The sequence below is a fragment of the Plecotus auritus genome (assembly GCF_963455305.1).
Source record: "Plecotus auritus genome assembly, chromosome: 5".
Classification (NCBI taxonomy): domain Eukaryota; kingdom Metazoa; phylum Chordata; class Mammalia; order Chiroptera; family Vespertilionidae; genus Plecotus; species Plecotus auritus.
This window is the reverse complement of record NC_137776.1, coordinates 183,739,369-183,757,503: the sequence shown is the minus strand read 5'-3', so window position 1 is coordinate 183,757,503 and position 18,135 is coordinate 183,739,369. Positions and strand designations below refer to the sequence as shown.

The following is an 18,135-nucleotide window of genomic DNA, read 5'->3' as shown; positions in this document are numbered from 1 at the left end:
TTCCGGGACAGAGAGGGCTGTGTGCTCCTGGGCAGCCACGTGGCTGAGCCTGGGTCCGAGGGCCCACTGGTGAGCAGTCTGAGCTGGGTGTGGGGACCCATTGCAGCACAGGGCGGGGGATCCTGCCCTCAGGGAGGGCATACCTCACACTCAGCACCAGCAGCCCTGGGAGGCAGGACTGGAGGCTCAGGGGGGCACAGGTGGGGAGAAAGGGGGCTCCCGCCCAGCCTGGTGGCTTCCCTGAGGAAGAGAAAGCGCCTGGCTTCAGAAATACACCACGACCTGGGGCCCAGCAGAGAGACAGAGAGGGACAGACAGAGGGAGAGACAGACAGAGGGAGAGACAGAGATAATGGGGACGCGGAGAGACAGAGGGAGAGAGAGCTGAGCAGAGTGTGTGAGAGCAGAAGGGCGCGTGTGGCTGGGGGAGCGTGTCTCACTCGGGAACCAGAGGAAGCTCCAGGGACAAGCCCAGGGTTCCTGCCTTTGTGGCGTTGGCAGCACTGCCTTCTCCAGGGCTGGGGGCGCGTTCAGGGCCCGGGGACAGCAGAGCCCTCCCCAGCCAGCATCCATTCGCCCGGCCCCTCACCCTTTCGCTACCAGGAGCCGGTGCTTGTACGCAGGCCACAGCCCGGCTGGCGTCACGCCTGGGGCTGCCCCAGCATCACATGGATCCACAGACACCGGCCAAGCTGGCTGCCTCCTGATCCAGAGCCCAGGTCTCCTGGGATGGAGGTGAGGATGCGGCAGGACAGTGGGCAGCAGGAGCCTGGCAGGCTGGGCCCGGTGGCTGAGGACCGGGGAGCAAAGGGCTTGAGAGGTGAATTTGTTAACAGGCCTTTGGAAGCTAGTGCAGTTCTGCAGCCTGTTCTGGAGGAAGTAATCCGAGGTTGTGCAGATGGCCAATGGAGGCCACCTATGAGCAGGGAGATGGAAATTACAACCTCAGTGTCAATCAGCTCGCACCTGCCTGGAGGGCCACCATCAGCAAATCAACAAATCAGAAGGGCTGGCGGGGTGTGGAGAAGAGGGAACCCTTGTACCCTGCTGGTGGGATGGGGCCTGGTGCGGCCACGGTGGAGAACAGTACGGAGCTGCCTCAAAAAATGGAAAACGGAACTGCCGTTTTGTTACAGAAAACTGGAGAAGAACCAAGCAACGCTTAGAGAGATGGAGTTACATTTATTATTTATTATTATTATTATTATTATTATCATCATCATCATCATCATCATCATCATCATCATCATAATGCGGGGGCCCAGAGGAAAATTTCTCCCAAATACTGCACCCCAACATGGAGGAACTTTCCCTACTTATATCTTTTTACCTTCATTGTCTCCCAAATATGGGGTGTTTCCGGTGCCCTTTGCAAGTTCTTAAAGAGCCCCTATGTGCTGGGGCCTTGAGACCTCCACCAGAGGCCTGGCCTGGCGCCAGAACTGATAACTTAGTCCGGGGATGGTTTAATGGCCCCTCTGAAGTGGGAATAGTCTTATTTTTCTTATTATTTAAGCAAGCAAGCATTTACAGAAGCCAAATAGCAGGGTTAAAATTTCAAACAGCAGTTTTTTTATATGATGGATGCTTTATTCCCCACTGGTTTTTTTGTACATGAGTCAAATCATTGACTCTTGGTCATTGTCAGGGAGGGAGTTATATTTACCCCTGAGGACTATAATCTTAATTTTCTGCCTAATAAAGTTAGTGTGCCTGCTTATAAGATAAGGGCCCAGAATGAGGGCCAGGAGTAATCATTACAGAATCTGAAGAATCCTGGACTCTTTATTTTGCCTGGGCTGTCTTAAGCCAGGTGTGATGAAGCCACGTTGGGATTCCGTCGACCTTGACTGCCGTGGAGGTGGTCCTTTCCAGGTAGGAGTCAGTCCTTAGGTGGCAAATTTCTTTACCCAAACAGAGTCACCAGGGTGGAAGGGATGAACTGGATCAGAAGTTGGTACAGGCAGAGTGTCTCGGATGTGCTTCTGGATTGCTTCCTGGGTAGACTGTAAAGCCTGTAAGAACTTGAGTAAAGATTGGTTATGGATTTCAACTTTTCTAGATTGGGTAGGTCAGGGTCTGGAAGAGTCACTAGAATCTGTAGAGGTCCCACTGGTTTTAGGGCAGCCTCCCAGGCCACTTCATCTGTGGCCCAGTTCCCTCTTGCTTCTGTGGAGTCCCCTTACCTTGTAAGTAGCACTATGTATGTGAGCCATTGTAAATGCATACCTGCTATCAGTATAAATTGTTACTGATTTTTCTTTTGTCCACCGGAGAGCATGAAACTTGGTGACTCGAGTGTTTGACATCCAGCGCTCCAGTGTCTTCCGGGGTAAAGCCTCGACCTCATGTGGGGCAGTTGGGATTAGTTCCTGCCCTAGGGTTAACTTACTTGCTTTTTCGATAAGCATAGCTGTGGCTGTTACCATCCAGAGGCAAGTAGGTCACCCAAATGCAAAGGGGTCAAGTCATTTGGACAAATAGGCTAACGGCCTTTTCTAGGGGCTGAGACTTTGGGTGAGTACCTCTTTGCCTATGCCCCTTGTCTCACATACTTAGAGGTGGAAAGACTTAGTTACATCTGGTAGCGCTAGTTGGCCCATCATCCTTGCTCTGCTCATGTCTGTCTAACTGCCTAATATATTACCTCAAGGATCCTGGCTCTGAATTCCTTTAGGGAAAATGGACGTTGAATTTCTTCTGTAGCTGCTTTGTGCTGAGGAGGGACGGAGTTTTCTCTCAGAGCCAAGAGATCCTTGCTGTCTGTCAGAGGGACGATGAGGCCTGGGCACAGAAGGAGGCGGGCTTGTGACCTGGCTGAGAAAAACAGTAACAAATGGTCTGGAAAGAAAACATTTTAGTTTTAATAACCTCTATTGAAATAGAATTTTTCTCCTCCAAATTACCTCTATGTTTATCAAAAGAGCCAAATCAAGACCAATTTATCTATTGTATTCAATTTGGCCTGATTGTTTGCATAAACATTATAAGAATGGTAACTGACCACCTTTGCCGGGATTTCATGATTGAATCTTAATGTGCCCCGTAGGGCCGGGAAGCCAAGCCATCTAGCTGCCACCAGGCCTGCCTGCAGTATCTGCTGAGTTAGGTGAATCCCTCACCTGCATCGACTCTGCCTGGGCCCACGACCTAGGCTTTAAGGCCCATCTCAGTAGCCCTCCTACTTGTCACAGCCCAGAGTGCGTGGGGGTCCCGCAGGGACGCAGAGGTGTCCTTATTGCTCCCCTTCTACTCTGACCAACCACCAGTGATGGTAGGGCATGGGCCTGACGCTCCAGTGCCAGCCATTTTCAGGGCTCCCGAGCAGGACACCAGGCTTTCTCGGTGGCACTCTTATTGGCTTCAAGTCTTCAGAGTTCAGACAGGGCTCTTGAAAACATTACACTCCAGTCAAAGCTTTCGGTCAATAAAACCACTATTGGAAACTGGTCTTATTGAATTTATGCAAAGAAATTCATTGCCACGATTTATTTATTAAGAATTGCCAAGTTTCAGAGGAATTATATAAGGAGAAAAATATACTGACCTGCTTTAAGATCTTCTGATTTTCCTTGTCTGTCCTTTCTATGGATTCTTCAGAGTAATATAACTGTCTTCAAATGGCAAGAAGAAATTCAAAATGTGTCTATATTCAAATAGAGTTACACAGCTAAGCTGTCCCTGTAGTAGGGTTCCACCCTACTTGACTTGTCCTTAAACTATATATGGTCTCTGGGAGGGCTGACATGCCCTCTCAGAACAGACTAAGGGAGCTTTATCCCTTCACAGGGTCTCACATGTCACAGGATCTCACGGGGTCTGTAATACAGCCTACCAACTGTCTTTCAATAGAGACCAAAACTAGATGGGTATTTTCCTTGCCCATTTGGGCACCTTCCCTTTTGAAAACTGCCATCAAATCTGTAAGGTTAACGCAATATTATTAACACAATGAAGTACAATATTGGCACTGTGGCCACTTTAGGTAGCCAAATCTTCTGCTACCATATATGACACATGGTAGGGCTATACAAATATCTTAGGGAGGTGACCAAAGTCTATTCTTGACCTTCCCACACAAAGCAAAATTTTCCTTGTCTCTCTGGAGCCATGTCCATGAAGACTCAGGCATCATCTAAGTCTATTATACAGTTTTCTGTAGGCCGCTGTCAACATGGTCTGTCCAATTTCCCAAAAATGTATTCTGGCACGGGAGAAAGTTGTTTTGCTGTACACAGGCAGCTTAACCCCTACACAACCGGGCCTGAACCTCTGCCTAGCAAACTGCAGTCTGTAAGTTCAATATGCGCCCAACGGGGTCTCGGCCAGTCCCTCGGTCAGACTTCCCCTCTCTAGGAGAATCTCAAAGTCCTGAAGGCTCCCCGGTCCAGGGAGAGCGCTTTTCCTTTGCCCTTTTTGTTAACCCTGTTTACTAGTTACCGGGCCCTGCCATAAGCTGCCGGTCCAAAACAGCCAGAGTTGCAGTTAGAAACAGCTTTGCATATTGCAAAGCGCTCCTGTGGCAGTGGCTTGGGTATTAGGCCCCTTGTCTTCCCGCCAGTCCCCTTTGTGGCAGAGCAGCGACCAGGCCTCTCCCAAGGGAGTGCACTGGAAGGGATCTCAGCCCCTCCTCTCCCAGCAGCAATAGGTACTGAACCCTTTCAGTACATTTGCAAACAGGGAGCTTTCACTAGCTCTATCTGCTGCTTTCACAGATCCCGGGCCTGCTGCTCTATTCCTGGGGCTGCAGGAAGGCCAGTAGCAGTCACTGGCTTCTGGTTGAACTGCTGCAGCCAGCAAGCCCAAGGCCTTAGTCTTGTATTGCTTGTTGTAAAACGCTCATTACTCACTGGGCAGCAGCGGGGCAGCTCTAGTGTCAGGTAAATGTCTGCTGCCCCCACTTTTCTCGCTGCTGCGGCTTCTTCCAGGGCCACTGCCGGCAGGTCGGGCATCCAGCCCCGCTTCTTTCACCTAGCTCTTGGGGGCTGAGTCTGCCTAGCAACCAGTTCTAAATCACCAGGGCAGCTGGACTTTAGCTCCATTTCTCCTCTGCTTGGCTCCTGGGAGTTTAGTTTTTTTAATGTATTAGAATTCTTTATTCTTAGAAACCTCAACCCTTTAATGATTATCAAAAGTGAACAGTCAGCATTTTTAGATTAATATTTATGAACACATTTTAAATGTACTTTTACTTGCCTTATGCAATTTCAAGTATATTGTATTGGTCTAATTTAGTATTGGGAGGGTTAAAAAGAATAAAATGGGGCAGAGAAAGATTGTGTTTGCAGAAAACTTGCGACCTTGAATCTAGTGTAGTTCTGATAAGGCATCTGGTAGGCTACGGACCAGGCCCCTACGCCAGCAGAGCGGTCTGCAGCCAGTAAAAATCAACAAAAACGTAACTCTCCCTGCTTCATAATTAACTGCCAACACCACCCTGTCCCCCAGCCCAGGGCCCATTGCTTGTCTCCCTTTCCTATTGTGAGTCAGAGGAAGACAATTCCTACAAAGGGGAGAAATAAAAATAGTGGGAGTTTCAGAGAAAACTACAGACTACCACTGTAGCAGTCCTCCCTCCCAGAGGCTGGAGTCCGACCTGTGGAGAAAAATGACTCTTAGTCGGCCTGGAAAGATAGCGGATGAGGATAAGGGTGTGTAGGGAGATTTCTTGCGGACTGAAAGCCTGGAGGGCCTCCTGAAAGAAAAGATCTTTAATCCAGTTACAGATGCTATTGGAATCAGGATGAGAGAGGAAGGGGAAGACCAGGTTATGTCCTCTATGAGGATCCTAATAAATAACTGAAAACAGCAAGTCAAACAAAACACACAACCACGAAGACAACAGACCACACAAGACACACAACCAGGGTTAATGGGGTCCATAGATAGTTAATAACAACTTCAGCCTTAGTTCCGCCTCAGGTGGCTCACATTGGACTATGATGTCACAGGCAGGGACAGGGCCTGTAAATCTCTCCGCCCTGCGGAGCTTTAAGCCCTGCCCCTGGAAGTCTCCGACAACCAAAAGAGATAAGAAACGCCATAAATAAAAGTTCTTTGTTCCTTGAAATTTCACAAATTTATACCTTTAAATTAACCCCTAGAACTTCAAATTTTCAATTTAATACAGAAAATTCACAAATCAGAGCAAACTGAAACCCTTACTTATACAAACATAGACAGAATGATGGAGAGCAAAAGACTCTGAGAAAAAGAAATCTCCCAGGTGCTAGAGACTTTTGCATTCCGTCACAGTGGGTCCGCCCTATCTTTAAACAAATTAAACAATAGAAAGAGATAACAAATACTCTCATGTGTACAGCCAGAAGGCACAAGTAGCTTTCACTTCACACAGACCAGTTAATGAGCAGATAATTATGCCAAGACAGACAAACATTTGTACTCGCACTCTCTCAGTAGACTAGTCCAGACTGGAGCTGAGCAGATAAACAAAACAATGCCCAACTCCCCAGATGAGCGTGGGGGCACTCCCGGCACCCATGCCCCAGAACAGAATTCTCGACCAACGTCTTGGTGAGAACCTACCGGAGGAGTTAAGACTGTGTCCAGTCTCCCTTCTCAGTAGCAAATTGGCTAGTCCCACACAAACAAACAGCAGAGTGAACTCATAATTCCTAATCAAATCTGAATTCACTCACCTCCAGAGTCCCACATTTATATACCAGATAGTCTGAGTTTTTGACTTCTACCAGATATTTACCCAGAGTTTAAACAGTCCACCTGATTCCTGATTAATTTGCCTGAGGAAGTCCTTGACTTCCAGGGAGGTGATCAAGCTCCTCCTTCCACTCACTCAAAGTGGGCCTCACTGATAAGGGCCCCTACCTTACCGATTCTGTCGACAGGTCCAGAAGTGTCTGTCCACTCTTTCCAGATGCCGGCCGGGTCCTGGGCTGAGGTCCGGGAGTGCCCGGAGTCCCCTGGTTCAATTCTGCTAAATCAGCAGAGCAGCACCTCCTGGAGGCCTATCCAGGTCCCCGGGCCCCAATCCTGGCCCATTCACCGGAGGTCAAAAGGCCAAGCACAGTTATTTCCCGGTTCAGGGAACCATTAATGTGACAGAAAACTGGAGAAGAACCAAGCAACGCTTAGAGAGATGGAGTTACATTTATTATTATTATTATTATTATTATTATTATTATTACACGGGGGCCCAGAGGAAAATGTCTCCCAAATTCTGGGCCCCAACATGGAGGAACTTTCCCTACTTATATCTTTTTACCTTCATTGTCTCCCAAATGTGGGGTGTTTCCGGCCCCCTTTGCAAGTTCTTAAAGAGCTCCTGTGTACTGGGCCTTGAGACCTCCACCAGAGGCCTGGCCTGGTGCCAACACTGATAACTTCATCCGGGGAAGGTTTAATGGCCTCTCTGAAGAGGGAGTAGTCTTATTTTCCTTATTATTTAAGCAAGCAAGCATTTACAGAAGCCAAACAGCAGGGATAACATGTCAAACAGCAGTTTTTATATAACATGGATGCTTCAGTTTGACCCAGCGATCCCACCTCTGGGAATATCCTAAGATTCCTTAGGCACTAATCAAAATGAATGTGTGCACCCCTGCTTTCCTAACAGATTATTTACAATAGCCACGATCTGGAAACAGCCCGAGAGCCCATTAGTAGATGAGTGGATAAAAAAGCTGTGGTACATTTACACCATGGGTTACTAAATAGCAGTAAAAAAGAAAGAACTCTTACCCGTTGAGACAGCCTGGAGGGACCTGGAGAGTACCTGGAGAGTACCAGTGGGAGAAAGACAAGTATCACATGACCCCACTCATGTGGAACTTTATGAACCAAATAAACTGATGAATAAACAGATCCATAGACATGGACAAATGCAACAGCAGGACAGATCTCGGAGTGAAGGTGGAGGGAGGGAGGGAAGAGATGAATCAAGAACTTAGAGGCATCTATTCATAGACCACAGACAGGGGAGAGACAGGGCTGGGGTGGCAGGTGGGTGGAGAGGGGCAGAGAGGGAAAATGGCAGAAGTCTACAATATTCTCAACAAGACAATTTCAAAGTAAAGAAAACAGCCCGGCTGGGGTGTTCAATAGGTTGAGCGTCTTCCCTGCACCAACAGGTCACCCTTTCCATCCCCAATACTGCACATGGAGCCTCAGTCCCCAGTGGGGGGCGTGCAGGAGGCAGCCGGTCCATGTAATTATCAGATCTCTCTCCCTCCCTCTCTAGAAAAGAAAATCAATAATAAAGGAAAAACGTTTAGAATAGGCAACTTGACTGAGGCAGGAAGTTGAATAGAATAGCAGCAGTTGGGGGAGGGGAGATACTGAGGAGTGTATACACAGCTTTTATTTGGAGTGATGCAATGATTTGGAACCAGATAGTGGTGATGGTTGCACAACAGTGTGACTGCGATTAATATCACTGAATTGAGCTCATGCATCATTAAACTATCATGTTTTATGCGATTTAAATTTTACCCTGATTTTTAAAAACAGTTGCAAGGACCAACTCCTGACCCAGGATGGGGCCGCCTGCCTTTGGAGGAAGAGGCGGGAGTGTGGCTGGGCTTGTGGTTTCTGCTGCCCAGGAGGAGGAATTCCTGGATTTCAAGTTCAGACCAGAACCCACCAGCACTAATAGAGGGGTTGTGGACAGATCAAAGCCTGCCACAGGGAAGGTGAGGGGGAGTACTGGCCAGTGACCTCTGTCGGGGCTTCGCATTCTGTGATCCAGGGCCTGGGCCTCCTTTACCGATTGGAACCCTCCCAGAACCCAGTCCTGGGAAGGCCTCTCTGGGGGTGTTGTGTCTGGGGAAGTGTGGATAGTGACTACAGCGTTTGGATAGGTTCAAGCTTCGGGCAAATGAGAGGGCAGGTTCTCTTGTTGCAAAGCCACATGCCAAGTCCCAGAGTGGAGGGCAAAGTCCTCCCAGCACAATGATAGCCAAAGGTTATGGTTGTACGCTTGACCTCATGGTCCCAACCTGTGGTCCCCCGTGGCTAAGTGAGGTAGGCTGTGGGGGTGCAGCAAGTGCTGTAAGAACAAAGCTTGATGGAGTTCAGGTGCATGTAATTGAGTAGATTCCAAATCCGAGAGAACAATGTAAACATCTTGAGCACTTTGCCTGGTGGAATCTGGCTATAAAATAAAGACTCGGCTTGCAGGCTGTGGCACTGTCTCTCCATCTGAGAGCAGCGTCCTACCTCGCCCCAGCTTTATTCTCTTGTCTGTCTTGTTTAATCCTTCTGGCCCCCCTCAGGTTCACCACTGGCCCTGCTGAGCCAGCCACAGGGAAGGATTTGTGATGCAGCTTATTTAAGGCGACAGCTGGGCCCTGGGAACCAGAGCTGCAGCTCTTCACAGGGTTCATTTCTTCCAGGATCAGGCCCTGGACCGCCCCCCTCGCTTTGCCGGCACGTGGTGTGAGGAGTCCCAGGTGAGTGTGGGTTTGCAGGATAAACGTGCTGATTGGTGCCCCCTGGCTCCCCTCTGGCCCAGATGAACCCAGGGCTGTGAGGTCTGAGGTCCCGTCTCGGGCAGCCACCAGTTTAGACTCACTGTCCTAAGGGTAGACGGGCTAGAGCCCTGAGAGTCGGCAGCCCCTGGCTGGCTGCCCTGGTTGTCCAGGTCTGTGCTGTGGTTCTGCCATGGGGAGGTGGGCGCTGGGAAGCTCTGCTGGGGGAGGTGGAAGGATGGGGCAGGGAGGGCGCGGAGGAACAGCACCAACACTGCCCGCTGTACCCACCGCCTGGCCAGGGAAACACTGGATCATGTGCATCAGGGTGGCCGGCTGGTCCCTGGAGCTGCCCCCACCGAACCCCCCCTAATCAGGAACCTTCTCTCCTCTGAGCCCTCACGCCCGCTCTGAGCTAACACGGTGAGCTTTGGAGTCTCAAACATGGGCGTGAGTCCTCGCTTGAGGGCCTGGCGCACGTGGCCCCTCTTGGAGCCTTGGCACTGTAGGAAATGGTCGGAATGGTCAGCTTCTGATGAAGCGGTGGCTGAATCCCCCAGGCACAGAGAAGGGAGGGGGAGGATGAGGATGTGAGACCAAGGACCTGTGGGCGTGGGCCAGCATCATGGTGGAGACCCTGGAGGCACTAAACTCAGCTAGACCGGGGGGAGGGGGGAGGCAACTAGAAAAGACCTCAGCCCAATGTTCTTAAATGGCCCATGGGAGGACCCAGTCCACATGTCAGGAAACAGGTGAGCCCTGAGTACTCAGCCAATGAGGAGCCGGAGGAGGGGCCGGATAAATGGGTTGTGTTCCCGCCCCGGGGTGCCAGTACAGCTGGGAAGACACCTGCTCTGGAGAGCACATTCAAGGTCTCCTTTCACCGCACTTCTGTCTCTGAGTGTCATTTGAATTGGGACAGGTGAGCATTTCTCACAGTACCTGTCTACAACGGGGTGTCCACAGGCCGCCGCCTGGCCAGGTGAGGTCAGGATTGGGGAGCCCTCAGTGCAGGCGGTGCCCCGTCCCAGATCTTGCTGAGGTGGCCAAGGCCCTGCGTCTCACCTCTGCCTCCCGCTCCCCTCCGGACTCTGCCACAGCCAGCTGGCAGCACCCTGGCCCTGCAGGGGGCACCCAAGGCCCAGCCCTGGTACCTTGTGCTCTGAGCCTGCGGAATGAGTTACTGTCTCTGCCTGGGATCCAGCTCCAGGCAAATCAGTTTCTCTCCTGGGCCATTCCCAGACCCTGGTACACAGAGCCCGCTCTCCGCACCCTGAGGACGTGGCCGAGGCTGGGCCTACTGGTCCAGAGGCAACTGCCCACGGGGCCCACTCCCCACTCAGGGCTGACCCTCCTCTGACCCTCTCTCCTCCTCTGATCCTCTCTCCTCCTCTGAAATGAGGGGGCACCCACTTCCAGAGACGAACACGGGCAGAGACTGGGCGGGCAGCTGTGGTCATGAGGGCAAAGCGGGTTGTCAGAGAAAGATGCGGCTTTATTCAGGAAGAGCTGGGGAGGGAGATGGGCTCCCTGGGTTTCACCTCTGGCCTCTTGGGCAAGGACATTAGAAGCAAATGGCTGCGGGTATCTGAACCCCTCAGAGTCTCCAGTGGGGAGCTCAGGGAACAGCTTCAGAGTCATCCGAGGAGGGCAGGAGTGTGGCCCCGTCTCCAGTCACGGTAGGCAGGGCCTGGTAGGTCTGGGTCCAGTACTGCAGGTAGCTGCTCCTCAGGTGCTGTTTCAGGGACTGGCCGTCCATCTTCTTGTTAATCTCCAGGTAGTTGCCATTTTCCTGGGTGTAGGGATCCCACTGGGTGGGCACAGCCAAGTGGCCCTTGTTGGGGTCCCTGCACATGAGAGAAAGGCTGTGCGGGGTCTGAGGACTCACGGGAGGCCTCCATGCTAACCCGAACCACCAGGGTACCTCACTGTGTCCTGGGCACTGGCTGGGCATGTACGTGTTCTGCACCCAACCCGTAGCTCTATGCTCACACACAGATGTGGGTACTGAGGCTCAGGGAGGTTAAGTGTAGGACAGGGCACAGGTATGTCGGGCCCAGGTGGCAGTAGGTCTGGCTCATCCTCACCCGCCTTACCCAGTCCTGGCAAAGTTGGTCCAGTAGGCGATCATGGCCCGGGAGACAGTCCTGTCTTGGGGCCGGTAGATCAGGGGGTTGTCGAAGGGCTTCCCAAACACGTACTGGAGTTCAGTGGTGTGGTCTGCGCCCACCCAGCTGGGTAACAACGGAATGCGAACAGGGTGGGAGAACAGGTAGGTGTAGGTACGGGCACTCCTGAGGAGGGGAGGGACATGGCCCAGGTTGGCAGGGAGCTCACCTGGGCTTCCCACCCAGAGCTGGGCCCTGAGGGAGGCCTTGGGGAGAACAGGGCGGGGCTGGGAAATCCCCAGACTCAGACTCAGCAGGGACCTGGGTCCCTGCTCCGTAAGGGAAGGCCGTGGGGCTGTGGTTCTGGGATCTCTAGTGCATTCACTCTTCCCTCCACAAAGCCTCTCGAGGCGTCTTCCTTCCTTTTCTCTGCAGATGAATTTGTGTTCTTATCGAAACACACCTGTGCCGCCCAGTGAAGAGCTCAAGATCCTGGAGTTGGGACAAGCTTTCTGCCTGCTCTTTCTGGGCATTGTTTCCTCTCCCTTCCGAGGAAGCATCCCTAACTGACTTTTTATTTTCACTGGAGGTTGACCAGGTGGCCACAGGCCAGAGTTGTTTGAATGTTGGCCAACTCCAAACCCACAAAAGAGAGCATCATCCCGTGTTCTGTCCCCCTCAGACTGGGGGCTGCAGGGAGGCTGCAGACACTTCAGGGGAGGTCTGTGGGCTAAGTGAATGGAGCACTTATAACTTGATGGATAGAGCACCTGAATTAATCTGAAAAGTAACCCTATCATTTTCAGTCTTAGAACAGGTATACTTATGTGAATAGGGTTAAGTTTTCTTAAGGTTCCTTTGAAGGCCTGTGCAAAACAATGAAGGAGGTAACTCAGCCGTGAATCCAGCAAGCAGAACCTATAGGCAGGGACAAACCCACCAGGAGTCAAAACATCATCTCATCCACATCATCTCATCCACATCTTCTCATGTGATGACTACAATAGCTGAGGTTGCAGATGCCCAGGGCTGCACGTAGCACCCCAGCTCCCTCCCCTTTATAGCCCTGTCCCCTGCACCTGCTGGAAGACAGGATTTGAATGCTTGTAATCGCCCTGTCTTCTTGGTTGGCTGGCCTTCTCAATAAACGCCTCATATGATTCCACCCGGCCTTCGTTATTGGACACAGGGACAGGCAGCCCGAGCCCAACCTGGGGTTTGCCAGTAACAGGAGGAGGGCTCTGTAAAGGCCCCTGAGCTGGGAGGTGAGGAGGGGCCTTCTCAAGTCTCCTCAGGCCTGTGCAAGGCAGATGTTGCAGGCACGGCTGGGACCCCATCCCGGCTTTCCCGGGCCTCCCTGATACCCTGCGCCGCACCCTCGAGAGTCCTTGCTGGGCTGGTGCGTGACCCAGGGGAGCCTTCCCTGCCCCGGCCCTCACTTGGCGCTGGCTCTGTGCTGGGCCACGGCCATCTTCGTGGGCATCAGGAAGCCAATGTCGGTCTCCAAGTCCACCACCGTCTTCTTCTTGGCCTCCTGGGAGGAGTCCTGGGCCCAGGACGCCGTGTAGAAGTCAAAGGTGGCATTGGCACCTCTGGGCCCCTTGGCCAAGGTGAGGCCCGTGATGAGCTTGAAGAAGTCCTCCCTGCAGGGACAAGCCGGCACTGGACCCTGGACCGGGGCCGCGGGAGGCATTCCTCCACCCTCTGCTACGGGCCTGCACATGGCCCGCTACTCCTCCTGGCATCCTTCTCCAGCTGATGCCTTCCCAAGAGGCCTTTGGGCACTGCCCTGGCCCTGCGCGCTACTTACCCCGTGACGCTCAGCATGTCCATGTTGATGGCCGGCAGATCAACACTGGCCAAGATGTGGCCGTCCATGTTGTTGGTGCCAGCGATGTAGTCGATATCGGCCGCGTTGGCGAAAAGGTTGATGGGGTCGTCGGGGATGAAGTCTCCATCCACGACAGGCAGGAGGCCCGCATAGTAAAGGAAGGGGTCTGCATGGAGAGCAGGGGTTCTCGCACCTTCCAGAGCCGCCTTCCAGGCCCCAGGCCCAGGGGCAGCCCCTGCCTCCTCGGATCCAGACCAGGGTCCTCAGCCTGTCCCCCTGACATGGGGCCCGGATCATTCTATGTCCTGTGCTGCGCTGCGCGTGTGGAGCAGCTTCCCTGGCCCCATCCGCCCGATGTCACCCTCCCCAGTGTGGCAGCCCAGACTGTGTGCAGACTGCCACAGGTTCCCTGGGCTACAACGTCCCGCTGACAGCCACTGCACCTGAGGTCCCTAAAGTGGGTGCAAATGACTGTTTCTGCCCATTGTTGGGGGACAAGGTGCACCAGCTTCTCAAAGGGGTCAGGACCCAGGCAGGATCAGAGGGAGGGATGGCGCCCGTGGACTAGCCAGTCGAGGCCACAGAGGCATTGATGGCCCTGGCGGCACTGGGCTCCCAGGGACGCCATGAGCGGGTGATGGGCCAGGCAGCAGGCCCTCAATCCTCACTTCTTTGGGAGCATGGCCGTCCCCCCATGTGGAGCCCCACTCACACTCCTTGCCCACCAGGGGTATCTTATAGGCCAGCGTCAGCGCCCGGGGGTCGGTGACCTTCAGACACTTGGCCATCCTGGCGGTATCATCCAGGGGGCAGCCCACCTCTTTGGCGATCTGGGGGTTTGTGAGAGAGACAGGTAGGTTAGGCCAGTGCAGGGCCGATGGCCTTGGGGAATGGGACAGGACATTGAAAGGAGTTAACCCTCTCTTTCCCCACCCCCTCCTCCAACAGCTCCCCTTTACCCTCTTGGCCCAGGAGAGAGGGTTCTTCTGGATGGCCCAGGGGGCCAGCGCCACGCCGCTCTGGCTGATGGCTCGCCGGATGAGGCCCTTGCTGTAGGGAGAGAGGGTCTGCGACACACAGAGGTCCTGTCACCATGGCCTCGCCTCACCTGCCCATCCGGGCTCCACTAGGGACAGCCAGATTGTCCACTTCATGATGTTTCCCACAGCCCCATCAGCTCCCCAGCCCCCATCAATTCCCCAGGCCCCATAAAGCTACCCCAGCACCTCGTCAGCTCCAACAGCCCCTGTGAGCTCCCCCCAGTTCCCATCAGCTCCCACAGTTCACATCAGCTCTCTCAGCTCCTGTCACCCCCCTCTGGATCACCCATCACCGTGGGATGAAGGCCTGCACTCCCAGGGTCCCCAGACCTGCAGAGAGACGCTGGCACCTCCGGCTGATTCCCCAAAGATGCTGATATTGTTGGGGTCACCCCCAAAGGCCGCAATGTTCCTCTTCACCCACGCGATGGCCATGTGCTGGTCCCAAAGGCCATAGTTACCTGGGGCAGGTGGGAGCCCATGAGGGACTGGGGTGGGGGGAGAGCTTCCTCCATGTGGAGACCCCTGTCAAGCCCCAGGATAGCACACTGCGGGTCCCCAGAGGCTGTTGAATGAGGTGTTGGAGCGGGTGTGGGGCTCAGATAGGGGACCAGGAGCAGAAGGGCCAGGCTGCTCATCTCTCTCGCTGACACCGTCCCTCTTGTTGTCTGTTCTATGACTTTGTGTCCCCCGAGTCACCACTTCAGTGTCTCATCTTCCATCTCTCCCTGGGTCCCTTTCCCCGTTCCCAGGTCTACCTGGGTCCCTGTCCCCGCTCCCAGGTCTCCCTAGGTCCCTGTCCCCCTCCCTGGTCTCCCTGGGTCCCTGTCCCCACTCCCTGGTCACCCTGGGTCCCTGTCCCTGCTCCCTGGTCTCCCTGGGTCCCTGTCCCCACTCCCCGGTCTCCTGGGGTCCCTGTCCCCGCTCCCCGGTCTCCCTGGGTCCCTGTCCCTGCTCCCTGGTCTCCCTGGGTCCCTGTCCCTGCTCCCTGGTCCCCTGGTCCCTTGTCCCCACTCCCTGGTCTCCCTGGGTTCCTGTCCCCACTCCCAGGGCTCCCTGGGTCCCTGCCTGACTGGCAGGCAGCCTCTTCTCTCACTACAGCTTCTGATGGGCTCCTGTGTCTCACTGTCCATCCCCAGCTTCCTGCGCTGCCAGTAGAATTCTGGGTCTTTCTGGGAGACTCCAGGAGTTGTTGGGAGAAAGCGGTGATGAAGGGCCCCCCAACAGCTCCCTCACCCCCAGACCCAGGTGCCCATCACACCTGGCAGGTGGGCGTCTCCAGTGCTGAGGAAGCCCAGTGGCCCGAGGCGGTAGTTGAAGGTGACCACGATGACGTTGCCCCGCGTGGCGATCACCTCCCCATCGTATAGGTAGTCACTGAAGAAGTTGAGCCCTTGGCCGGACCCAAAGATGAAGCCCCCTCCGAAGATCCAGATCATGACAGGCAGGTTCTGGGAAACTGAGGCAGGAAGCAGGCCCGGTGACCCCCAGCTGTCCCCTCCCCATCCCCTCTGGGTGCTTGTTTCAGGGACTTTCAGCTCTGGAGATCACACACCCACGGGCTGGGGCAGGGCTTGGCCTCTGGCTGCCTGGGCGCTTTCTGCAGGTTCGGGGACCTGGAGGGCATGGGGAGGGGGATGCACCTTCCTTCTGGCCCTGAGGGACCCAGATGTTGAGGTAGAGGCAGTCCTCGGAGCCCCTGGTATTCTTCTGGGTGACAGTGACTTGCAGGCATCGCTGCTTGAAGTCCTTGGCCTTCAGGGTCCCTGTGGGTGACCAGACGGCCTGGTGTGAGGATGGTAGCCCACTGGCAACCCCTGGCACAGGGCATGCCCAGAACCCACCCTCCACTTCCACCTTGCCAGCCAGGGTGCCGCTGGGGGTTCTCCAGGGCCTTGGGCGGGGCGGCGAAGGGGATGCCCTTGAAGACGTCCACAGAGCGGCCGCCGATGCCCAAGAGGCCGAGCTTCTTGTTGACGCCCTCCACGAAGCCCCCTTCCGTGTGCACCACGCCCAACTGGGGAGAGGGCAGGCTCAGGGGTGCAGGCTGGGCGGGCCAGAGGGGTGGGGAGACCCCAGGAGGCTCTAGGGGTCCAGACAGCCTCCAGGTGGGGCCCCTAGTCACGCCTGCCTGGAGGTGTGGGTTCCCGAGGAAGCCCTGCTCCTCAGCCCTGTCAGGGCCCTGAGGGAAGGGATCCTATAGGTGCCCTGAGGCTCCCCACTCCCCCTGGAGGGGCCTGGGCCACTGGCAAGCAGGTGGGTGTCGCCCCCTCTCCAGGTCGGGGGGCCGGGCTCCTGGTTGAACTAGACCGAGGTCCACACTCCTGTTCCGCCGCTGGGGCTGTGATGCGCAAACTGCGGGCCTGCTCAGGGCCCAGCGCCCTCTGAGCCGGGCCATGGCCCTCCCAGGGCAGAGGGAGAGCCCAGGGCCCTGGAGGCCCAGGCAGATCCGCACATCAGCCCTGAGGGCGCCAGTGACTCTGGGGCTGCGGGGACAGGGCGCCTGGTTTGTGTTGGCACAAGTGCCCCTGTGTGCCCTGAGAGCGCCTGGCCCAGCCCTCACTCGTGGTCTCTGACAGTCGAGTTCGTGGGCGTCCTGGCTGTCAGCTGCGGGGCGCCATCGTGTGAGTGTGAAGGCAGGAGAGCAGAGGAAGGGCCAGGACAGCGCGGGGCTGGGTGTGGGCTCTCGGGGGCTCTTTGTGCCAGCGCCCCCCCTGCCTGCCCCCCTCTGCAGGCCGTCCCAGGTCCCAGGCCGGGTTAGGGGAGCCGACGGGCCCCTGCCACGTCCTCTGGGCTCTCGCTTACCTTTGCTGCGCTCACTACCGCCAAGCAGTAGGTGAGGCCTAAGACAGCCAGCTCCGGGCGCCCCATGGTGCGTGTGCCTGCCTTGGGGGCCCTGCCTCTGTGTGTGGGTATTTATGGGGCGGGAGCCATCCGGGAAAGATCCGGGAGCCGGGTTGGCAGCTGCCTGTGGCTGGTTCGCTTCCCCTCCTCCTCACTCTGCCCCTTCTATCAGGCAGGATAGCTGTCCTTTCTAGTCAGGCTCAGGGCCAAGGTCATGCAGGAGTGGGCACACACATTCAGACACACACACACACACGCTTGCATAGCTGCCATTTCCAGGAGGGCTCAGGGTCAAGGTCATGCAGGTGTGGGTATAGACCAGGGGTGGGCAAACTTTTTGACTCGAGGGCCACAATGCGTTCTTAAACTGGACCGGAGGGCTGGAACAAAAGCATGGATGGAGTGTTTGTGTGAACTAATATAAATTCAAAGTAAACATCATTACATAAAAGGATACAGTCTTTTTTTTATATTATTTCAATAGTTTTATTCATTTCAAACTATGCTCTGATACTGTGCTCTCCAGGGGCGTGTCTCCCTACATCACCAAGATAACGTGTCTACGCATTCCCAGGGTGATGTCAGGACACGCGTCCGCGGGCATTACAAGGAGCCTCTGGAAGATTGAGAGGTTGTTCCTTCTACTGAATGGGCAGATATAAATCTAACAACTCAGAAGAAGGAGCTGCGGCCGTGTTTCCCGACATTGCCATGTTAACACTGCTGCTGGTGAAGGAGCGAAGGGGAGAGCAAGAGAACCCTCCGCTCTTTCGGCTCCGCGGGCCGGATAGAACAGCCGAATGGGCCGAATCCGGCCCGCGGGCCGTACTTTGTCCACGGCTGGTATAGACACACACACACATAAAA

At 54.7% G+C, this 18,135-nt stretch overlaps 1 pseudogene across 1 annotated transcript; it reads right to left on the bottom strand.

Moving 5' to 3' along the window:
- Positions 1–640: 640 nt before the first annotated feature.
- On the bottom strand, positions 641–17,295 carry LOC308248396 (bile salt-activated lipase-like; annotated as a pseudogene). Its single transcript has 14 exons — positions 17,230–17,295; positions 16,282–16,441; positions 16,068–16,190; positions 15,686–15,883; positions 14,755–14,885; positions 14,344–14,451; positions 14,097–14,214; positions 13,364–13,550; positions 12,993–13,196; positions 11,542–11,739; positions 10,987–11,292; positions 10,511–10,566; positions 9,849–9,948; positions 641–789 (listed from the first exon to the last, which is right to left on the bottom strand). The product of its transcript is annotated as a bile salt-activated lipase-like (transcript).
- Positions 17,296–18,135: the final 840 nt, after the last annotated feature.